Source organism: Quercus suber, unplaced genomic scaffold (assembly GCF_002906115.3).
Source record: "Quercus suber isolate HL8 unplaced genomic scaffold, Cork oak 2.0 scaffold_190, whole genome shotgun sequence".
Lineage (NCBI taxonomy): Eukaryota > Viridiplantae > Streptophyta > Magnoliopsida > Fagales > Fagaceae > Quercus > Quercus suber.
The window spans coordinates 930066-941344 of record NW_027069648.1 but is presented as its reverse complement, the minus strand read 5'-3'; the positions used below and the strand labels follow the sequence as shown (position 1 = coordinate 941344).

The 11279-nt window shown below is 36.7% G+C and overlaps 1 pseudogene; it reads left to right on the top strand.

The window, feature by feature from the left end:
- Positions 1-512: 512 nt before the first annotated feature.
- Positions 513-10712, top strand: LOC136061231 (probable LRR receptor-like serine/threonine-protein kinase At1g06840; annotated as a pseudogene).
- The last annotated feature ends 567 nt before the right edge of the window (positions 10713-11279 follow it).

Genomic DNA, 11279 nt, shown 5'->3' with positions numbered 1-11279 from the left:
AATTTGAGATTCCATTTATCTCAACCATTAAATTTTAAATTTATTAGTTAATTTCTATAAATAAATTAAATTGTTAATAAAATAATTGGATTTTTATTTGGTAAATTATTCACCATTTCAAGTCGATTGCAAACAATTTTTTGAACGGCTCTGTTCCATCCTTCATTTGGCAAAATAGGACTTTGAATGGAACGGGGAAACTTATAGTGTAAGAATTGAGCGACAACGTTGCTATCCCTCGGTTAAAGTGATATCATCTTTTCGCATGGGTGTGTGTGTGTCCGTTCATGCTCTCAAGCATTTTTTTTTTAATGGTGAAAAATCAATTGATGCCTTGTTCTGAGTACAGAATTTAGTAAAATTAAAAGGTATAATCTTCTGGGTTAACTTTATAAATTTACTCTCGTACTAGACTTTCTAAGCTATTTCTTTGGCTCTTTGTTATTGCAGGGAGTTGCAGTATAATAAACTTTCAAATATAAACTTTACAAGCAACTCTTCTATACCTCCAAATGTCACTGTCGGGTTTGCTTCTATGCCTCCTTCCAAACTTCCACTTTCTAATTAGTTTCATATAGAACGTCATTTGTAATGAAATGCATCTTCAAAATGTGAATACTTGATTTAGAGATTTTGGATGTGATCTTTTTAATATTAGTTTTGCAAGGTGTAACAAACATAGCACATTGATGTGATGAAGTCTCATTTTTAACTGTCAGCCTTAAAGGGAATCCCTTATGCTGGGACTCCAACCTAGCCCAGTTTTGTGAATCTGAAACAGAGTATAAAAATTACAGTCAGAATTCAACAAACACCACTTCTATTTGTCCAGCTCAAGCGTGCCCACCCCCTTGCGAATATTCCCCTACATCTCCAGTAGCTTGTTTCTGTGCTTTTCCTCAGTTTGTTGGATATCGGTTGAAAAGTCCTGGATTCTCAGATTTTCGTCCGTATAGACATGAATTTGAGGTGTTCCTGACATCTCATCTTGAGTTGTCTCTTTATCAGCTGTACATTGATTCATTTACATGGGAAGAAGGACCTCGACTGGTGATGAATTTGAAGTTTTTTCCTGTATATGATGCTGAAAACAAAACACATGCCTTCAATAGGAGTGAGCTTCAGCGAATGTTTGATATATTCACAACATGGAACATTCGTAATCCTCCTGACAAGTTTGTACCTTATGAATTTATCAGCTTCCCTCTACTGGACTTCGAGAAAGATGGTTTGTCTCAAAACCCTTATCTGATATATTTTTGCGATATAGCTTCCTTGATGTGAGAACTAATGCTTATTTAGCAGTTGAAGAATGTAGAACTTTCTTCTCTAATTCATTTGACCTATACAATGAAGTCCTCTATGCTTAAAAGACAATATTAGGCTCATGGCATTATTCTCTGTTATTATTAATAGAATTCAAGCACATACACCCTCAACAATGGTGGAACTCATGAAGAACCAGAAAAAGAAAGAAGAGGGAAAATATGTATGTGAAAGATTCAGTGTATTGATAAAAAGGAACTCAGTACTTTATATACAATGAGAATCACCCGGTGAAGCTAACTGACTAATCTAACTAACTAACAAGCTTACCAATACAGAGCTAACATGTGTCTATCATTATCTAACTAATTACATCAAGACTGTACTACTTGTAGCTCTATAATTATCTATACAAAACGACTTGTAGCTGAAGCTCTGTTCTGTACCTGAAGCTCTGTTCTGTCATGCTCTAATACTCCCCCTCAAGATGAACTATATATATTAATGAAGTTCATCTTGGAAAGAAGATATAGGAACTGTCGTTGTGCTAGGGGCTTTGTAAACAGGTCTGCCAACTGATGCCTTGTAGGAACATGAAAAGTCTTAAGCACTCCATTTTGAATTTTTTCTCTAACGAAATGACAATCGACTTCGATATGCTTGGTCCTCTCGTGGTATACTGGATTGGCAGCAATATAAAGGGCTGCTTTACTGTCACAATAAAGTGCAGCAGGTTGTTTATGATGAATACCGAATGTAGTAAGCAATGAAAGCAGCCAAACAATCTCACTTGTAACAGTGGCCATTGCTCTGTATTCGGACTCAGCAGAAGACCTGGAAACCACTTGTTGCTTCTTACACTTCCAGGATATCAAGGATTCATCCAAGAATATACAAAAATTTTGTGTTCATATTCTGAGTTACATGTGATATGTCTGTGGGTGGCACATTTAAGTGGAGAGCACCTTTTCTTTTCCTGCCAACAACGTTGAAGAAAGGCTTGATCTACGCAGTTTATTGCTTTCACCATGGCAATGCTATGTTCAGCAGTATGAACAGAAACAGTTGTACCGCTGTGATCTAGCACATAAATTAATAACTGCAATGCTGAGTTCAAGATGATTTTAATGTTCTGGAAAATTAAGTTGTGTTTTATATTGATCAAGAAAGCAGCTTCAAATTCACACCCTCTCACTTATCACTTGACCCCAAGGATATATGAACTATGTCTTAGTCACATCTTCCCTTCTTTCATTTTTCTCACCAATCTCACAGATGGTGCCAATTTTCCAAGTTCTGGTTTAAGCAAAGGCGCACTGGCTGGCCTAGTACTGGGGACTATTGCAGTTGCAGTTACATTGTCTGCAGTTGTTACTCTACTGATAATGAGAAGGCGTGTGGGGAAGTACCATTCACTTTCGAGAAGACGTCGTTGTGAGTATCTTATGTTTGTGAAGTTAAGGTTTTCAGGTATATTTGTCGTGATTTTTTACTTTGCATTCTACATCCTGATTAGGCCTGTCAATTGGGCCAGGCTGATACTAGTCCAATTATAAAGGCCTCAGCCTGCTTGGTCTAATCTTATCCGTATCTCAGCTAAGCTAATGCTATAAAGCAAACTTCAACCAAGTTTGGACTGGCCTGTGATTGGAAGCATCATTTAAAGATGAATAAAAAATACCATAAGACCTGGCTGCATTCTGGCTCAAACCATATATAAGTTGAAGAACAAACAGTCAGCAACAATTTTAACAATGCTGTTGACTTGTAAGTGTGTATGTGCTTATAAGTATAAATAAAAAGTTCTGATAATCAGTGCATAATTTTATCAGGTATTTTATAGCAAATGGCACTGCATCTTTTTGTGCATCACCTATCACTATGTTTTTATTTTAACATTGGACCTATGTTTAATATGCAGCGTCTACAACCTCCATAAAAATTGATGATGTGAAGGATTTCACTTATAGAGAAATGGCCGTGGCTACAAACAGCTTTGACAAGTCCACTCAGGTTGGCAAAGGAGGGTATGGTAAAGTTTATAAAGGCATTCTAGTTGATGGGACAGTTGTGGCCATAAAACGTGCACGAGAGGGATCTTTGCAGGGTGAAAAGGAGTTCTTGACAGAGATAGAATTTATGTCAAGGTTACATCATTGAAACCTTGTGTCTTTGATTGGATATTGTGATGAAGAAGGTGAACAGGTACTTTTCTCATGTATATATGTGTTAGGATCAAGTTATACCTGGTGTATATTTAAATAATATTGCACCACCTAAGAACTTATTTTAGAAATCTCACAGTTAGATTACATATTCTCAATGTTCTTAACACGCACGCCAAATTTCTTGTGAATCTAATGTTGTTTACTATTTGATCCATAAAATAATCTTTTATACATAATTTTAAAATATAAAAAACTTGAGATTTGAACATTTTGTAGATGAGAATCATCTTGAAATTTTACTAGAATGAAAGGGATAAGAATAAAATCTAATCCAATAGTAGACTTATCAAAATTTGCCATAAAAAAATATTTACTGGTATAACATTGCCTAAAGTTACATTAAATGTAAATTAAACCCAAACCTATATATATAATCAATAAAAGATTGGATTATCTATTAGTCTCATCATTAGGTACACAAGGAGATGATTCCCATCAACTTAGGAATTTGATGCAATTAAACCAAATGAATATGAAAGTTGTAAGAGTAAAAAAAAAAAAATTTAAAAGAAAAAGAAATATGCAAAATCGTGTATATAAGTTCTTTGAATAGTTGCTAAAAGTCTTATAATTCAATTGGCATTTTTTGGTGTTTCAACAAAGATGTTAAGGGTTCAAAACTTCAAATTCCCCCTCTCCCATTATATCTATCAAATGATCAAAAAAAGTATATAGCTACTTTGAATAGTTGCAAACAATGGAAGAAATCAAATTCAATCTAGAGATATTACATATGATATTTGGCCAAATTTGTTGCTTAATAATGGAGAAGCATATACAGAGTTCATAATTAAAGTATTATTTGGCTCTAAGAAATGGATTAAAAACTTAAATATGTCCTTTCTCAGTGAACTTGAGATAGTATAGTTTTTCATTTACTTCTTCATGAGCAGTATTTCTTCCCCTGCAAAATTGTGTGGCTTTATAGGGACTACCTTTTCTTGGTCTCTGTTGCTTAATATGTTTTGAAAATTTTGCTTGGGAAGAGCTTCACATAAGTATTGTTTTGCTTGCAGATGTTGGTCTATGAGTTTATGTCAAATGGTACTTTAAGGGATCACCTTTCTGGTACACCTTATGTTCATTCTTTAAGCTTGCCTTTCCTGATCTCACTATAGTATTTTCTAGGTGTTCCTCATTGCGTGTGAATGCAAGTAAACTTGCAATTTATAACTTGCAACATTACACTCCCCCCCTCCCCTTCTTTTCTGTCTTATTTATTTATTTATTTATTTATTGGAGCTAAATGTAACCATTTTAATTTTCAAATTATGCATCCCATCCTAATGAGCTTATTAGGGGTCATGTGTGCAATAATACAGCTAAGTGTAAAGAACCTCTGAGTTTTGTAATGAGATTGAGAATTGCCCTAGGATCGGCTAAGGGCATCCTCTACCTACATACTGAAGCCAATCCTCCTATATTTCACCGAGATATAAAGGCTAGCAACATATTATTGGACTCTAAGTATATGGCAAAAGTTGCTGATTTTGGACTTTCACGACTTGCACCAGTTCCAGATATTGAAGGGACAATGCCTGCTCATGTATCCATTGTTGTGAGGGGGACGCCAGTAAGACTCTTTTTTTCTTTTTCTTTTTCTTAATAATAGGTGACACCAGTAAGACTCTTATAATTGTTGTTTAACTAATAGAATTATAAACTTCATATGTGTCTAGGTTGATGAGTGAGTTCTTCCCCCTTTGTATCACTGATTTTGTTATCAGTGTTCTCCAACTATGGCTCAAGTGCCACATGTTAATTGCCTTTAATTTTTATATGTTTCAACATTTGATTGTCTAGCCTAGGCTCTTAACCCTTCTTGGAAAAACAATGAAAATGAATTGATAATATAGTGTTGTCCATTTCCATTTTTGTTTTAAGGGTTAATTGCAAAAAAAAACCTCCCTAAACTATGGGGTACTTGCACACCACAAAGTTTGAAAATTTGCAATCAACGTTCTAATTGAAACAATTGTGCCAATAGGCACCCTATCATCCAAATTAGGGTTAAGGTTAATGGTCACTCGTGATTTGCACATGCCCCTCGAAAGGTAAAATGATGGATCTACTCTTTTTAGTAACTGTTGAGGGTCATTTCTGTAAAGCCAGCCCAACCCAGCAAAGCAGGTAATAAGAGTGGCAAGTATGAAATAAGACTTTTAGGCCCAAGCGGCAGGAAGGGTAGGACACAGGCCCATAACATGAATAAATAGGTCTTGAGGAAGTAAGTGGGCCCAATGGGCCCAGAAAGTAAGAAAAGACACCCATGGGCAACGTATGTTATGAAAAAGTAAGAATGGGCTGCCGCAGGCCCAAGACAATGTAAACAAAGAAAGTAGGGGATAATGGCAAGCCCATGAACCCCAAGGATGAGAATGAGAAAATTGGGCCAAGGAAGCCCAATTGAGTTAGTAAATGCCCATGGGATACAAAATTAGTAAATGGACCAAGGAAGTCCAAAAGAAGTAAATGGGCCGGATAAGCCCAAGTGAAAAGAGAGGGACGCTGGAGCCCACGAGCAAGAACACTAGTGGCCATATTAAGCCACTGGGGGAAAGAAAGGAATGGCAGGCATGAAAAGAGGCCTAGCAGGAACAAATTACCACGACAGGAAAGGCCAAACAACATGGTGGGAAAAGAATTGGATGGAAAAGGAACACAAGGCCCAGTACTCGGCAAAGCCCAGGCCTTATGGGGACAGGAAATCAGAGCAGCAACTGGCAGGAAGCCAGAAACGGACAGCAGGCGATGCAAGCAATGTCCCCTGCCCACGGCAGATGCATGAACGGCAGGCAGCCTTCAGACATAAACCACGCGCAAGGCCCAGACACCACCAGCCTGTACCCAGCCAATACAGGGCATGGTAGGGTTATGGGTCGGAGGTAAGAGGGCATGGTTTGAAGGTAGAGAGAGGGGAAGACCTGTTTTGAGGTCTCTGCTCAGACTCTTTTGGGGAATACGTCCTGCTGGGATGGCATATCACCCAAAAGAGGCAAAGCTGAGTGGGGACCAATAGGTGCATGCCATGAGGGATAGGAGAGAGAAACATCACCGCGGCAGGACAAGGTGCCGCGACGGACTAACAGACAAAACGTTGTTTGTGTCTGTAACAGAGGGGCTCGCAAACAGTAGTAAGGGTCTGCGAGTGCACCCAGACCAGACGAAAAACGGTTAGAGGGTAGAATAGTAAAGAATCAATCTCGGCAGGCTCTATAAAAGGGCGCCTCTGCCATGTGCAAAAACAACTAGAGTCAGGGGAGCAATACTATGCAACTTAAAAAAAGAGAATACTCTGTAACTTGCTTAGAAAAATAGAGGAAGATAATACTAAAAACGATCAAAGTGGAAAATCACTAAGAAAGGACCAGGAAAGTAAGAGCGAAAGAGAGAAAAAACGGAGCGAGTGAGAGTGGCATGCACCGATAGGCCCCTTCCCTTCTCTCCCTCTCGAATCACTGCTCTTTTGTACAGTTATTTTGAGAAGTGCCCATTTAGGTCCGCCTCTCTCAAACCTATTAACCTCCACAACAGAAATCCCGTTTTCCTTTCCTCGGAGGTTAATCGCGTTGAGAAGGGGCGTTCTTCCTCTTTGGCCTCACCCCAGCGAGCCAGACTAAATTTATTTATATAAACTGTGGATTAAACCTCCGTTACCATTTTCCCTTTTATTTATTTGTCATAATATTGCTAAATGTTACTGTAGTTCGACCATTTCTTATTAGAAAAACTATCTGGTCATTCCAGAACACGTGAGTTTGCTTTATCAATTATAACTGCCTGCCACTAGCTTTGAAACAACCCTGTCTGCGGTAAGTACCCTCCTAGCAGACGAGGCATAGTTCGCGCACAAACCGGCCAAGTTGAGTTTCAGTTGGCCCGGTCTCGACTCCTGCAACCCAGAACACTTGGGCCTACATTCACAAAGGACCAACCCGGCCCAACATAGCAAAAAAGGCCCCCACAGTAACTAAATAACTAAAATACCCATACTAATTGTGGACTTTCATTAAAATACCTGACCGATGTAAGACAAAGGTAGAAAATAAAGATAAAGTAGGACAAATCTTAAGCTTCACCACTTAGAATATGCCTGTAAACCTTAGGCATCACCACCTAAGAGTGCTTGGAATCACAACCAAGTTAGAGAAACATTATCTAATATGAAAATTCTTATTCAATTTGTACTACTTTCACGATTACAAGAGCCACTATTTTAATTGTTAGTGTGGGCACCCATTTATTTATGATTTTTACTTATTTGAGACATCGGATTTCAGACTTTTATTTGAATTTTGAATTAGTTTGGGCTTTATGGTGATTGAGGATTTTGTGGGATTTAATTGCGGCATGATTAAAATTTTCCATATTGATGTAATCTTGGAAGCACTATTAAAATAGCAGCTCTTGTAATCATGACAACATTGCATTTTGAATAAGAATTTCTTGATGAAAAATTCTCCCTTTTTTGGTGGTGATTCCAAGCACCCTTATGTGGTGAAGCCTAGGTGGTTCTTCCCTTTTTGTATCTTATTTCTTGCTTTCCTTACTATGTTCTGCATCAACTTGGTATCAAACGATTACAAGAGCAATTATTTTAATAGGGCTTCTAGGCTTACATCAATATTAAATGCTCTAATCATGCCACAATTAAATCCGATAAAACCCTCAATCACAATGAATTCAAAATTCAAAATAAAATCAGGCATCTTAATGAATTATTATTATTTTGATTGGTAAGTTATGCATGCACCAGTGGGTATTGAACCCACGACTTCACCTTCCATCCCATTATTATGGGAGGAGGAAGTGCACATTGAACCATAACTTATTGACCTAGTATCTCAAAGAATAACTGAAATAATTTTGGTACTCCTTGCATCATAGACTCACCCAAAAATTAGTAAAAATAAGTCTCCCTCTCCATCTCAAACTATGTCAACCGATTCTCATGTGCTTGACCTAATCCACAATCCCAAACAAGTTGTTTCCATCTCATGGCACACTCTTGCTTGGTCTCATAGCAACACCCACTGGAACAGTCCATATACTCCTATTCAATGTTGCTTATGGCTATGAATTTTGGGAGAAACTTGCACGAGCTTTAATCCCTTACTATTGCATAATCCATTTGGCCTTCCCATCTTCATTTGCACCATAGCCGCCTCTCTCTCAAACCCCTCCACATTCTCCCCCTTCTCTTCCTCTACTAACCCTAGGATCAAAATCACCTTCCCTTTTCCCCACCAACTCCAACCTCCAATTCGGTAACTTATGACAAGGCTTCCTCCATGCCACTACTTCCTCCAACATTTTAAGTCTACAACTACCTCTTCATCAACCCCATCCCCCCCAACCCCTAAAAAAAGGGCATCTTTTGGGACCGTATAATCTTTTTCATACATCATCTTCTTGCCACTTTCCTCCTTGATGACTTAGCCAATCCCTATTCACTTTGCTTTCCCAGTATTGCATCCATTTATTTGTTTCGCTATGTATAACACTTGCTCGTCACCTCCACATACCTTGATTGGATGACCTAATTGAACTCTAAGTTCACCTAGTCAAGCACATGAGAGTCTTTGAGTTTGAGATGTGCAAATCACATAAACATTAAATTTGACCTTATTTGGATGGTGGGGGTGTAGATTGGCACAATTGTTTCAATTAGGGTGTTGATTGCAAGGTTTTATTGGGATGCAAAGTGCATGTATTCCCACACACACACACACACACACATATATATATTGGTTGGTAAGTTACACTTATACCCAATGGGTTTTGAATCCACAACCTCAGCCTTCATCCCATTAAGTGTCAGTTGAGCTATTGGTTATTGGCAATCCTTATAGTTCAGGGTGGTTTTTTGCAATTAACCATTTGTTTAAATTATAAATTCATACAAAAATTTTAAAAATAAAAAATAAATGTAACTCAAACTAGATGAAATAAACTTAATAGTATGAGATTGGCGATGTAAATGATGTCTATTTCTTTATTCTCATATTCTCTGAATTAATTTGTAGGGTTACCTTGATCTGGAGTATTTCTTAACTGGTAAACTAACAGATAAGAGTGATGTTTATAGCCTTGGTGTTGTATTTCTTGAACTCTTGACCGGGAAGCAGCCAATCTCTCATGGCAAAAACATTATTAGAGAGGTAAAATCTTGTAGACTTATTTGCCTTGGATTTATAGAGGCCTAATGATTATCAGGTGCTCATGCACGAAAGGGATATTCTTCTTCTGTAATTTGTTTTATTTGGGCAGAGTAAAGTTTGACAAATTTCAGTTATGTCCTCATTTGCAAATTTTAGTTTTAAATTTGAGGATATCCTCAAATTTGCAAATGAGGATATCTCTCGTCTTTCCAAATTTAAATGAGAGATATCCTCATTTGCAAATTTTAGTTTTAACTTTAGTAAAAAATTGAAATCCTTTTAAAATCTTCACTTTCAGCCTTATGTGAAACACACGTTTACTTCTATATCAGCTATGATCATTTTGGCATATATTTCATATTATTTAATCCTTTGGATACTTTGGCTTAAATTTATGTAATAAAATGATCTCTCGTAGTTTATATTAAAAAAAAATGGTTTCTATCTGTTTCAGGTTAATGTTGAGTGTAAATCTGGTATGATCTTTTCAGTCATTGATGGGCAAATGGGATCTTATCCTCCTGAATGTGTGGTGAAATTTTTAAATTTGGCTCTCAAGTGTTGTGAAGATGAGACGGATGCTAGACCTTCAATGGCAGAGGTGGATCAAGAACTTGAAAGTATATGGCATATGATGCCTGATTCTGACATTAGATCAGCAGGTCCTGTGGTCACTAATGCTGAAAAGGTCGCGACTGCACCATCATCATCCTCTATGGTGAAGGATCCTTATGTGTCATCGGAGATAACTGCCATTGAACTTATCAGTGGAGTCATTTCACCCATTACACCTAGATAGAAAACATTTCAAAAATATGTTGTATAAGAACTTGAGATGTTATGATCTCAAAATTTTTAATTGGGAAATGGTATTTACAATAATCTTGGTTGTTGATGTTGTGTAAAGTCTCACTCTTCGATCTTCATTATATATTGTAAACTAATTAGTTAAGAGCAGCAGATGGTGTAATAATTAAAAAAAACTGATACTGTTCAATAAACAAAGTTGTTGATGGTGAAATTTTGAAATACAATTGATAAGAAACGTAAACTTTTATGGAGTATGTGCTGCCTGGTTCGATACAATCATTCACAATCATTCAAAGGGACACTGAGCAGTCCTGAAGCTACAAGAAATAAAAGGGCTAAAATGCAAAACTGATCCTCTAAGTTTTTTCATATTTTATTTCAACTCTCTAACTTTGCTTTTGTTCATTTAAGTCTTCTAACTTTCAAGTTTATTCAACTAAGACTTTTCCATCCATTTTTGTTATATGTTGTGGTTAATTTTTCAATTTTTTAGATTTATATTTAAATTTTTTTTAATTAAAAAAATTCAATTAATGATTGAAAAATATTTTCCAGATTTTTTTTTTCAAAAAATCTTAACAAAATTTTGATGGAAGGCCTTAATTGAATAAATCTAAAACTTAGAGGACTTGAAATGAATAAAAACAAAGTAAGAGGACTGAAATGAAATCTTAAGAAACTTAGAGGGCCAGTTTTACATTTTGGTCAAAAAAAAAAGAAAAAAAAAAAGAATGATTGAAATGCTTTTCATGAAAACTGGCTTTATACTCATTGATATGACAGAGTGGTGGTCACTCAATTAGCATTGAATCGC